A 13,753-nucleotide genomic window follows, 5' to 3' on the forward strand; every position below is an offset into this window, starting at 1 on the left:
TATTAAAACTTTGTAACCCCTATCAAAACTGCCTTTTGAGTTTTGGATTGTCATATAGGACTTATTTTTTTGTCTCCGCTAATCAAGCAACCCGTTGTAGCAATACGTTGCATGTGATGGATAGGTTGGCTTTGTTCTTTTCGGACAGATTATGGGGGACTCAAACACCTGCTTGGCTTATTTTTCCATTCTGCTTTAAATGTTCTTGGATGGTTGACCAAGATTAAGAATGTTTGACATGGATTTGCTTCCACTTCTGCCCTTAGCATGTTGTTGGCGACATGCCCAGAAATGACATTACTTTCCGGTCCCCCTATTATAAAGCTCAAATCCCTGAGACTTGAAATTAAATTTCTTCACAAAATTTGAAAGCAATATATGAGTAACAGTTCAGATTTTTATAGTTTTCTGGAGGCTCTTTAAATGAGAGCAAATGTAAAGGATTATTTTAAGAGTTAAGAAAGGTAAACACAGAATATGAAATGCTAGATTCTGTGCAGAAAATTAAGATCTAGGCATTAAGTGTCATCACGTAATGATAATATTTCACTAATTACAACATTCGCGTTCAGTTTTTTAATGAGCGCTTCAAATAAACATTAATAAATATAATCTTTAAAAGGTTTTGAGTTAAAATATTTAATAGGTTTACAAGGTCAAAATTGGAACGTTTCAAATGACGAAAAATGAGTGAAGAGTCTAGTTTTCGAGTCCTTTTCATTTTTAATGGAAATCGAGAATTCGAATATCTAATCTCTAATATAAATTATTAATAAATGTTTTTTTTAGTATAAAAAAGTTTAATTTTGATTAAATATCAAATCAAGAAGACCTAATACAGACTTCAAAAACTTGTTTGGCTAGATATTTGCTAGTACGCTAGTAGAATCATTCGGTTATTTTGAAGCAGAAGACATAAAAAATAAGCAGTGCCCTGACTAGGACGGAAACCCGGACGCTTAATGGCAAACCGCACATTGAGTTTATCAATGTTAACGAATTTTGCTTACTGCGCATGCTCAATGGTGTACCGCTGGCGTGGGGGAAAATACTGTCGACTAAGCATAAGAAACTACACAAGTCTGTTCGTCATATAGGTCTTATCGACTGTTTACAATTGCAACAGTCTATTTCATTTACTTATAGTAATTTATTTGACCTTTAATTCAGTAATTTAAACTAGATTTAATGCTTAATTTGTTAAAGTATGAATGGAACCTATGGTAAATACACAAATGTTTTTATTCCTCAGAAGTATAATCAGCTAATATATCTTGTAATGTTTCTTGTTTTGTAATCCTTTTTAAAAGAAATTTACAATCGATATTTACACTCCAAGTAATGAAGCAGCTTACATTCTGACACGTTTTAAAACCTCGAAATGTTTACGCCCAAGATAACACAATATCAACCATATACCGTATTTATCTTCTTTTTAAATTGCGCCAAAGTCGTAACTGCGCCAAATTCTCTTTTGAGCACGCGCAGTAAGCGAAATTCGTTTAACATTGATCAACTCAATGTGCGGTTTGCCATTACGCAACCCGGACGAAGAAAGCATACTGGAAAGGGGGGAGTAAATGCCTTATATACTGGCGACTGGGGATTAGGGAACCCAGTCGCCAAATCCTGGCAGTGACGAGTTATTGTGCACCACCTTTTAGTTGGGGCACACCTGCAGAGTCATTAGGTTATTTTGAAGCAGGAATACATGCAAAATGAGTAATACCCTCGCCGGGACACGAATCTGAACTTTTCGAATAAAGGTGCCGAGTGTGTTAGCGTCACCACGAAAACATGCTGGAAAGAGGGAGAAAATACCTTATACTCTAACATGGAAAATAGAGAATACATAATTATAATACAAAAGAAGATATTAATAGAAAAGAAGGATATATAATTCTCAAAATGTTAATATTCATACAAGGTGCTTGAAAAACAAGGTTACAAAGGTAATTTTTTTAGATATTTATTCTAGACATATCCCTCCAGGGAGAAAATTTCTTAAATTAAAGTACAGATCTTTATGAGAACAGTTTCAGTGCTTAGAGTAGAAGGTTCTAAAACACAAAACTGACACAAAACGTTTTGGATTGTCCCCCGTAGAAAAAGTATTGAAATTAATGAAATTCTATTTGCACGCCTATAAGTTTATAAGGTATTTCTCCCACTTCCCTAGCGTCCTTCGTGGTGTAGTGGTTCTGCACGCTGGGCCGGTATTCCAGAGGTCCGTGGTTCGATTCCCGGCGAAGGCGGTTGCTTCTTTTTCATCTCTCTGGCTTCCAAAAAAATCCTAATGTCTCTACAAGTTAAATCCAGAAGTCTTATACCTCTACAGACAGAATTCAGTAAAGCATATATAACTAATATTATCTCGGGCTTAGCTAAGAAGCTGTAAAATATTGCTTTTCACCTCACGAAATCATTAGTCTATTTCGGGAATCTTTAAAATAGGAAAATTTAATTATATTCAATTTCGGTTAAAATATGAGCTGAAAGGTGTTTTAAATCAGCTAATTAGTTTATAAATATTCATGAATTTCGCATGTAAATATCATGTAACTTTAGTGAAAAGTCTGATATTTTAATTATTGAAGGGTTTGTGCATAAGGACCATACAAAAAATTATATTTGCAGATGTTTCCCACTTAGAATATTGATATTATTTTCGTTGAATTCTTTTAACTTACTCGTATTTAGTCAAACTTCGTAACTGGAAGTACAGCAAGGTTTTAATTAAAGCGACCCTATTCAGATTTATGTAGGAACCCATTCTGGTTGACATAGTTTGTAAATCCACTTGATGTAAATATTGTATGGGCCATACGAAGGAAGGCCAAAAAGGACTGCAACAAAAATGAATTATTCAGATTTCAAACAGGAGGTTTACAATTCGAATGGGAGACTTAAAATTGGAAACTTAAAACTTTAATTAATCGCAGCACGTGTTGAGTGTGAATTTCAATAACTTCAGTCATATATTCAAAGCACGTTGTAGCAAGTTCAATAGTTGAGTTTCTTCGTGAATTGCAGTAACGTGATGTGTTATGCTTGTCTTCAAATCAGATAGAGATTGTATGCTTCCTTTATGACACGCTTTTCCGGAACATTCACAATCAGAAATCACAGGGATTCACATCCAGAGAAAGAGAAGGAAAATTTCGAAATTGTCCGACAAAGTGAGCATCAAGAACTCTTCTACTTGTCCCCCAATTTGGGGGAATTGCTCTCTTGCATAGAGAAAGTAATCTCTAAACATTCTTGCTGGTGCAAAACAGGAATGATTTGCTGCTGCAGATATTCGCAATAACAGGCAATTGCAATGACATAATTTTCATGGCTTTAAGGAATACTGTTCTGGGAAAAAAGGGTGAAGAATGACGTCAGAATTGAAACCACACCATAGAATCCTGTAATCAGAATGCACAGGTCGTTCTTGCACAACATTTGGATTTGCAAAACCTCATATGCGACAATTCTGAGTACTTACTGCTCCGTCTGCTACAGAATACGCCTCCTACAATCGCAAAATATTCCAAGGCCATGCATTGGCAATGGCTATTCTTTCCAAAAACCACCGAGCAAAAATCAGTGTATTGATATGTGTTTCGAAGGTGTCTCAGTTTAAAATTTGTACCACCAACTGACAGACAAATCACGTGGCACCGCTCGAGCATCTGTTGAGGAATGTGAGGAACAGGACTCTTCGTCCAGTCGCAGACACTATGGCTTCTTAATTTCATTTGAAATGTGTTTCTACTGTCTTCTTGGCAGCAAAATCAACTCATTCTATAAGGTATTTCTCCCACTTCCCTAGCGTGCCTTCGTGGTGTAACGGTAGCACGCTGAGCCGGTATTTCAGAGGTCCGTGGTTCGATTCCAGGCGAAGGCGGTTGCATATTTTTCATCTTTTCTGCTTCCAATTAACCTTATGACTCTTCAAGTCCCTTTAGAATTAGTAATCGTCTTTTTCAAACCATACTTTAGCGTGCGCTTTTTCGCAAGTCCTTCAAACGTCAATATTCTCACACAGCTAAACGTTTTCTATAGTTTTGATAAAATCACTTAATTAGTAAAACTATTTGACTACTTGCACTTTAAAGAGTTACTAATTTTCATAACGTCCTTCCTACATTGCCTGGAAAGCGCCATTTAGCTGTCAAAGTTTTAACTATTATTTTTCAATATAGTTTTATTTTTCTCAAAACAAATGTAGGAAGAAAAAGAGTTTTTATAAGTCTATATAACATATATACTAAGTTTCAAGAAATACGTCAAAGATGAAAGGCCCTACATAGATTTGAGTAGGGGCACTTAATCATAGCTATACTATGAGTGTATGTGAGAAATTTAAGACAAACAGGCCTATAATACATTTTTCAAAGGCTCTGTAGGTAAAGGCATTTTTATTTTCTATAAAACCTTTTTAAACTAAACTGAATCCACTATAATTGGTTGATTGTTTAATCAGTTACAGCAAAGCATAAGGGCTATCTGCTTTGTTGATGAATTTTCTGATGAGAATGCATTCAGTAAGTCCTTTAAAAAGGCCATCTTTTCATGCTTTAAACCGTAATTGCTTTACCGTAGATACCCCTCTCATGCTTTACCGTAATTGATTTCTTCTATTTACTTTATATATGGGAAAAGGTATGAAAACCTCCCGAAGCCAGCTTGTTAAGTTTCAAAATGTTTTATGGCGTTTTTCTCGCGCCAGATTATTTCTGCATATATATTTTAATTTTGCTTTTGTTTTTGTGGCAACAGATGTAAAAACTCAAACGAAGCAAGAATTCAATATTCCACGAAAATGTCAACATATAAAAATTCTATTAGTATACATAAATGTCTAAATCTTATTTATTTTGTATCCTTATTTATTTACGTCATAGTCGATGGACCTTATATTCAGTAGGAGGTGGCGAGCGTTTTCAGTTAGTCTCTAAATTTTTAATAGAAATATATATTTATAGAGCGGTTTTAAGCAATTCATTTCTAGAATTCCGGAAATTTCAAACGTTTTATGGTATGCATACAAAGTGTGTAAAATCTTTTAAGGAAAGATAAGTTTTCTAAAGTGGCACGTGAAGGTCACTTTTAAAGAAAGAAATTGTGTGTGCAGAGAATTTCTCATGTAATGAAAAGGAATTTATGAAATAAAAGTTGTAAAATTCAGAATCCCTTATTTAATCTCTCGTTCCGTACTTTTGAAAAAACAAATGTAGGAAGAAAAAGAGTTTTTATAAGTTAAAACTAATGGGCTAGACTTTTTTAAAAGGAGAATATTTACATTCATAATTATAATGCAGAATAAAAGGCCTTCATTTTGTTGACTTAAGATTGATTAGACATAAAATATTTTCTTTATCTTATTCCTCAGCTCATCATTAATACTGATTGGACAGAAGCGGCAAGTATGATAAAAAATACTACAGAAATTCCGAAAAGAATTACTTTCTCTTTCATCTTGAATTTTAAACGCAATTAACTTAAATTTAGTGGTTATTAAGTTTGGGATTGTTTTTTCGTTGGGTTATTAATGCTACATTTATCAGAATTTTCTATTTCTTTAAGACATTTTCAGTGTTTAATAAGGCCAAAATATTTGCCTATTGCTACTTTGAATGTTATTTAAAGTAAAAAAGTATCTTTTAAGAAAATATGCTAGTTCAAAAACTAAAAAGAATTATAATTGGTCATTTAATTAGAGTTAAACGTAAGTATAAAAAGACAATGAAAAATACACTTTTCACAAAATGAGACAAATGAAAGAAATGAGTCGTTATTCCTTATACGAAGTAAAGAAAGTATTGTAATCGTGAACGATATCGGGTATCATATTCCAACGAAAATATCCATTGTGAGTGCTCTTAAATGAATTTGAACGATGTTTTTGCGTGTCATCTATACGTACAGACAGAATAATTTTTAAAACGGATTGTAAATTCGAGACTGCTGCGAGTATGTGAGTAGGCATTATGCATCTCGCATAACTCAAATAAGATTAGGCGTAGAAATGTTGAAATTTGTGTAATCAATTAGGCCGTACAATAGGCTATACAAGGAAGTCATAGGGTGCGCCATCAGATTTTTTTTTTTTTTTTTGTATTCATTAGAGTAAAACTGTCTTGAAACGTCCAGATAGAATTTCTGCGCATGCTCCTTAATGGATTCCACTTATGAACAAGAATATTAAAAAAAATACGTGTTTCTCAGTTTTCAAATACACTACGATAGAGTCTGTAGAGACATTAGGTTATTTCGAGCAATGCTCTCGCGGGGACTCGAAAACCTCGGACATCTCGAATACGCGCCGAGTGTGCTGACCACTACACCACGAAGGCATGCTAAGAAGCCGGGAGAAATACTTTATATACTCCTTCTTTTAAAAGGTGACTGGGGTTATGGGGCCCAATCGCCAAAATCTTGGTGGTGAAAAGTCATGTTTCACCATATGTTTTTAGTTCGGGCGCCACTGTAGAAACATTTGGTTATTTTTTGAATCAGGAGACATGAAAAATGAGCAGTGCCCTCCTCTCGAACACGCGTCAAGTGTGCTGACCACTACACCACAAAAGCAAAGGCGGGACAAATACCTTTAGAATATAGAATATTTTAAATACAGGAGTCTACTATAGAGTTTTTGAATTGGCTTTTCTATCGCGTACTATTTTGCTCCTGAAGATAGTTCGTCATCTGAAATGTACGTAAACAAAACCAATATTTTCCCGTAGGAATTAATGTAAAATGCATTAACCCATTCCCGAAATCGAAATGTTTGTTTATAAAAGAGCACTTTGTGCATAAATTCGTTCATCGGAAACCAATGAAATTCGTTAAATATAACACATAATGCAATATGGAAACATTCATTATATAACCGCAAGACCAAACATATAAAAAATATAAAATTTGAATTAAATTGTATTATATCTGTACAAAGAAATTTTGACGGCGTAAGGAGAAAACAGCGAAGGGGAAGAATAAATTGTTATTATTCTGAAAAGGAAATTCTTTTTACACTAAAATATCAGGTAGTGACTGTCCTTTTTTTTCTCGTTTCCTTAATACTGCTTACTTCTACTTGAGAATTGCTTTGTCCCACTATAATTTGTACAGTGTGAATTGTTCCTGTCTACATTTTAAAAATGTTCCTAAAGTAAGGGATCTCATTGTCATTGAAAGTATTGTTACGAAATATAAAGGCGCGGTGAGATGGCTTCCCCCGCAAAGCAGTTTTAGGGTTGCCATAAAATAGCAAAGAGAACAGGGTTGCCACATTTGGCGAAAAATCGCCCATTTGGCGACAAAATTGGCGATATACCATGGACGGTTGGAGAACCTTCTGGAACGAATTCTTATCGGCTTAGTCCAGAATGTTCCCGAACACAAGCCGAAAACTATATAAACCCTGCTGGTCCGCAGTCAGTAAGTGTGCTTCATCGAGAGGAAGAGTACGCCTCGTCTAGCGAGCAGTGCGGAGTCGATCGATTTGACAGCCGGGCAGCGAGTGCCGAGTGGGTCGTCGAGTGCACCGAAGGAGTCTCTTAGTGTATCGCGGTTAGTGCATTGTCGAAAGAGCGTGGTGAGCTCCGGAAACGACTGAACGGAGAGTCGGGAGCTGTGCTCTGTGTGTCGTCGAGTGCATCGCGAGTTGTAGTGTGGAGAATCTCGAGAGTACGTGGAGTTCCGAGAACGACCAAGCAGAGTAAGGAGCTGTACTCCGGAAAGCAGAGTCGGCTGCTTTGCAGGAAGCTGTCTTCACCGTGATAGCCTGATAACCTTAAGGCTGTGTCGCTGATTGTGTCAGCGTGTTTATAGTAGTTCTTCGACGACTGTAACGTGATTTTGGAGCTGTCCTGATAAGTACTGGCTAATAAAGTGTGTTTCGATACTTCATGAAGTAGTGTCGTCATTATTCACTCCAAATCCACACGAACTCCGTACGAACGCGAAGGAAGAAAACCCCGTACGAATGCGAAGGAACATAACAACTGGTGTCAGAAGAATAGGTAAAAGGAAAAACGTAACAGTATTTATATACGGCTTGTTCGTTTTTGCGGTCTTTTAGCAACTCCTGCATGTCTTATTATTATAACTGTCAAAACCATATTTTTACGGAAAGATCCATGGTGATTGAAAACAAAACCTCCCCCAGTGCCAGAACATTCAGTCTCTTCTTGCAATACAATTTGGCCATAATTTTTTCTAAGCGGAACTAATGTCCTGCAAGTTGCTTGCTGCCAAACTTTGTCCATGTAACAAGTACTGGAGAATATTAAGTCTCTGAGTGTTAATTCTTTTGTGTCAGAGTTTGTCGCTAAATACCTTTGAAAAAGAGCTTTGGTGTAGAGATTCTTGAAATTTGAAATAACCTGTTGGTCTATGGGTTGTATAAGGGAAGTCGTATTAAGAAGGCAGGAACTTCACGTTGGCGACATCTACCAACTCGTCTGCCAAGCGGGGAGGATGAGCAGGTCCATTATTTCTCACAAGAAGACAATTCAGTCTTTATCAACCCGAACAAGAACACACTTCAGTCGTACATAGCTTTTTTCTAAGCATTTCTTCACATTTGGGGTCCCCCCTGGGGTGTACACACTGCCATAGTATTTTACTATAGTAGTAACACCGTGGGGAAACAATAAACCCCGTATAATTCCCTAGAGCCGGCGGGCCCGCGTGGTATTGGTAGGTAACATTATTGACAACCAGTCAGATCTTCAGGCCATGGCAGCCTGTGTCATATGCCACATTCCAGAGGTCCTTGTTTCGATTCCCGGCGAAGGCGGTAGCTATTTTTCATCTTTTCTGCTTCCAAAAAATTCTAATGTCTCTAGAAAGTTACCATTAATGCTCTCCAGGGTGGCATACTTACCTAATTTCCTGTCTCGCGCCTAATACGGTGGATTCTAGAATAAAGAATAAGCCGCGTTGTGTTTTAAGTTATAAGAGTATCTAATCAACACCTGGGATAAAGATATCATGGATCTATTCCATAAAAAATTGTTACCAATCTTAGATTTAGACCTTTCACATAATGAAAAGTTTACTTTTTATCACGATGCTTTTTGAAACACTCTTGGACTCTGAATGGTATACAAGTTACATCTTGGTCTAAAGGTTTCAGCATAGCAAAGGAGTTAGCCTATCTTTCATAGACTTGAAACTAGGAAACTTGTAACTTAGTCTTCGGTGATGTACCTCCTTGGCCTTTTTTGGCAGAATGTACCTGTGTTTTGGGTATAAATAGCAGAATAAACCATGTGCTGGGCAATGAATCAATCAGCAGTTATGCAGTAACTAAAATCTTTCACAAAATCTTCGGAAGCATTTTGGTTTGCATTTGCAGCTTCTCCATACCTAAATTATGCTATGTATGCCACTTTTACGTTTTTTTCTTAAGATTCTCAAATGACCCTCCTCTGTAAACTTCGAAAATATCAGCAATAAGTTTTTTTATACCAAGTCATCCATGTAATATTTTTACTTTTTCACACAAATGACGTCTTCAGAAACATTGTTACCAGCTAACATTTGTTCGTTTACTTAAATCGGTGGCAACTTGCTTACTCTTACTCTTTCAAGCGCCTGAGAATTTTTGGTAAGAAATATCACTCCTCTTGCTACGTCAATTCCTCCTTTTCCTTTTTTTTTTTTTTTTTTTTTAGGACAGTGAAGATTGAAGACCTTGCTGCATCAAACTGAACAGTAAGATATGGGACACGAAAAGCAGTTTCGTATTTGTCTGCAACTTCTTCCTTCACCAGTACTATTGTAAGGATACTAAGTTTTACTAACGTTTATTTTTATTTTAAAACTGTACTATCACTTCTTATTTTCTACTTCCGGCCAGAATTAAATGTTTTAACTTGTTTATGCAAATTGTCTTGCTAACGCCCAAGTATTTAAGTTGTGGCTTTTTGCCAAGAGTGAGAGAGAGAGAAGGAGATTTAGGAAGCGAGCCGCTTGCCACTGCAGTCTTACGAGTTTTCACTCGGTTGCTGTTTACCTTTAATGCCAGAGGTTTAGCCTTCTTGATATTTGAAAACGTATTGTAGTTTTAAGCAGCTCGGCGTACTACATACGTACCCCTTTTAAATAAAGGCCAGTGTTAGTGCTAGGCATTTGTATACTAATTCAAAGTTAGCTTTTAGTTAGAGTTTTAGTTAGTAGTTTTATATTTTTTACGTTTAGACCACGAGTGGTTGGTCTCTGTATCCCGAAGTACGGGTGTACTTGTAAAGTAATAGAGAATAAAGGGTTTAGTATACCCTTCCTGTTTGTGTCGTCTATTCCACACAATCTGGAACAGAACTTTAGTAAGTTCCCTGTTCTTATTCAGGATACAGTATGTTCCCGAAGCAAGTGAAAAGACATACATCTCCTGACACTATGACTCTAGCTATTATTCCGATATCATTATTTTTCTTCGTCCCTTGGTATTTATGTATAATAATTTATAGTACAAAATACAAATCACAAATTTAAAACAAGAGCAGCAATATACAACATGAACGAAAGCCACACAGCAACTGGCAATATCTCGCCGATATTCCCACTATGTCCACTATGATGTTCATGACATGTAGTATGACATGTGAAATGTGATAAATGAGTTTGTGACACGTGGATGGAGGCTTTTCTTTTCTTAAAAGTCTGAAACCCCGTCCAAGGGTTTGTTTGACATCTAGTTCCTTTACACGAAGCTCGTACTTTAGGAAACTTTCTCCTACATTTTGAAGTATCTTATTTCGCTGCCACATTTGTTCGTATCTGAAGAATTCTATTTTTCGTAATTACATTTCATAATTAACGATAATTACCTTAAAATGAAATTCGACTTGTTCTTCAATATGTTCTTCAATATTTTACCACTTGCGTCCCTTTTTAGCGTTTAACAGCGACTGATAAACACATTTTGGGTCTTCTTTTCCTTTATAAATCTAATCTTACTCAGATTTTAAGTTTCGAAATTAAAAATGCAGAAGCTCTACGGAAGGGATAGGAATAGAAGTAAAATAAACGAAATAATTAATGATTAACATTGTGATACAATCAAACGTGAAGAGGTAAATAAAAATTTGCTAAATTAAATTAAATTGATGATAAATAGTTAAATGATAAAAATAAAATACCGAACCTCGCCTTATTTGAATTTTGAATTTATGATGGAATTACATTTTCAGTCAGAAACTGAGAAACTGCTGATCCCGGGTGTGAATTAACTTAATCACTGAATATGTAGTATAATGTACTATTGCATACGATGACAGTAAAACAAACATGATTTTGTTTAGCACAGGAATAAAAAAGGTGAGACAATTAAAGCATGACTAACAGTCCTGACGAGAATGCTATAAACAGGATGAGAGTATACAAGAAAATTTTAACGGATAAGCGCAGTTTCGATAAAATGAATATTACAGAACTTTCTGACCACGAGCACCTGTCGATACAGTTTTAATTGTTAAGCGGAATGTCACAGTGAATAAAGTTTCTTCGGAATCTGAGAAATGATTTGTAAGCTGAGAACTAAAATAACGTTCTGTACAACTGACCATCCGCTATTTGTTACCGCTATTTGGTTACATTATTCCAAAAAGTTTGTCGGTGGTCCTCTTTTAAATGTGAAGCCATCAGCATCAAATGGGTTTCAGCTGTTTGTCCGGTTAGCATTTCACCATGTTAAGCCCGTTGTAACTTGGAGCTCGTTTACGAACATAAATAATGGTTCCCCCTTCCCGTTCCATAGTAAATCGCTAACAAATGAAATCCATGACACCGAATCAGATAAACCGGCTGCCATTCTTGGAAAGTGATTTCTTGACATGTGGAGGCTTTTCGTTTCTTAAGAGTCTGAACTCTCGTCCAAGGGTTTGTTTCCCAGGGAAACACAGGCGTGCATTCAGAAGTTACAATTGAATTTTAAGACTTATATATTATTATTAAAATACTATTTTAAAGGGTGAAACGGATTTCATACAGAAAATGAGGTTAAGTGTTCATAGGCAAAGTGCTAAAGTCGCTCTTATTTAGGGCTCCAGTACGCTGTGGCTGGAATTAAAATTTATCTTAAAAACTGGTAAGTGCCGGAACCGGGCTTCTATGGGCTTCAGTGCAGTTAAAGCTCTGATATTTCGTATGTGGTTCTTACGAAACACTTTGCAGGTAGTCATTTTTGATCGCTAAGTTCTTTCGGAAACATCATGACTGCAGTCCAGATAATTAAATTTAAGCAACACTCTAAACTTTGCACGTTTTCTGAAGATCACTATTTTGTTCCTTGTCATTTTAGCCCTTAAATTAAATGTTTTAATTAATATTTTTTACGCTAATCAATTAATATATTTTACGTAGTTTTTGTTTATTAATTAGAATCGTTTTTTTTTTTTTTGTATTTTAAACTGGAATAATCTTTCAAATGAATTTAATTGATCTTTGTGGAATTCTTGACATGCAATATACTGTTTTAACCAAATAATATGGTTAAATAACCCTTCTGATTGTCAAATGATTTTCCACTTTACATAGAAGATAGCCTTAAAATGTCTGAACAGAAGTCTAGTACAGGAACTTCTTGGACAAACAGAAGGTGGCGTCTTATCTCTTCGTATAGTTAGTTCATCAGCTGTTTGAATTATTCCGGTCACGAAGCTGAGCCAATGTAAAGCAACATTCGCTTCATTTATATTTATCACTTGACAGATTTGGGAGGATAAACATCTGTACACAAGTCTTGTCAACATTCCAGGTGCTTGGCTTTCATCTAAAAGCATATGTCGTCTCATCTTGACATTCCTCAGAAATCTCGATATCAGAATACAGAGAGGTTCTGTTAAAGCATCATCGCTCAAACTGCCATGCATCGTGTAAAGAGGATATATATAAAGTTCCTAATGTAGAAATCTTCCGTTTAGGGAACTGAATCAATTTGCAGAGAGATGCTAATTTATCATCCAGTACAGCAACTTCTCCTCTCTCGCGATCAATATCTTGCAGACTGCATTTTTGAAAACGTTAATTCATGCTACATTATTCTGCTGCATTTCTGGGTTTAGGATATGTTAATGGAATATATAACATGTCTTTTACGAATAAATAACTCTAATCCGATTTAGATATTTATCCTGAATGTATTCTATCGCACTAAATCCATTAATTTATGGACAGAATTAATTTATGGTAATTATACCATAAATTAATTCTGAAACCGTTTGAATTGATTAAAGGTTGAAGAGAAATGGTTATTAAGAATATACAGAAATGTCACCCGGTAAACTGAATGAGTTATTTTAATTGTTTAAGAAAGAGCAATGGAATTTATAACAGATATACGAATGTTCTAATAAATCCCATAATACTATTTTAGATGATTTATAGTTTTGTAGATTACAGCCTACCTAAATAACCCTTCTGTGTATTCTAAGAAACACTTTAAAGCACAGCTAAACGCAATTTAGTAGGAAAATATAATACTGTATAGCGATTCACTCATTCAGTATGTATATAATGAACTTAACTATGAACCTTAGATTAATTTTATGCTGGATGACTTCAGAATGGAATTTACATGTAATACAATAAATAATTTTTTACCTTTATTAAACCGCTGGACACTTCGCTTTTACACATCATCGGTAATGACTAAATCCAGCCGTCATTTAGTTCTCACCGAAAACTTTGCCCAGGATGCATTACAGAGGGCGTGCGAATTACACACGTAAGAATGAAAACAAATAATTTAAATTTT

The 13,753-nt window shown here is 35.5% G+C and overlaps 1 protein-coding gene across 2 annotated transcripts in view; it reads left to right on the forward strand.

Annotated features, from left to right (window-relative positions):
- LOC118203276 (5-hydroxytryptamine receptor-like) overlaps nucleotides 1-13,753 on the forward strand; it is a 325,669-nt gene that overhangs the window by 81,695 nt on the left and 230,221 nt on the right. Inside the window, exon 1 of one of the 2 annotated variants that reach the window (XM_085813043.1) lies at nucleotides 9,347-9,777. The exons of the other annotated variant lie outside the window; for it this stretch is intronic. The gene's annotated coding sequence lies outside the window, so the exon portion shown is untranslated. Of the gene's footprint in view, nucleotides 1-9,346; nucleotides 9,778-13,753 lie in introns of those variants that run through there. 2 annotated transcript variants of the gene reach the window in all.

Source organism: Stegodyphus dumicola, chromosome 1 (genome assembly GCF_044657685.1).
Source record: "Stegodyphus dumicola isolate Sdum_Otavi_A_Nest chromosome 1, ASM4465768v1".
NCBI classification, from domain to species: Eukaryota; Metazoa; Arthropoda; class Arachnida; order Araneae; family Eresidae; genus Stegodyphus; species Stegodyphus dumicola.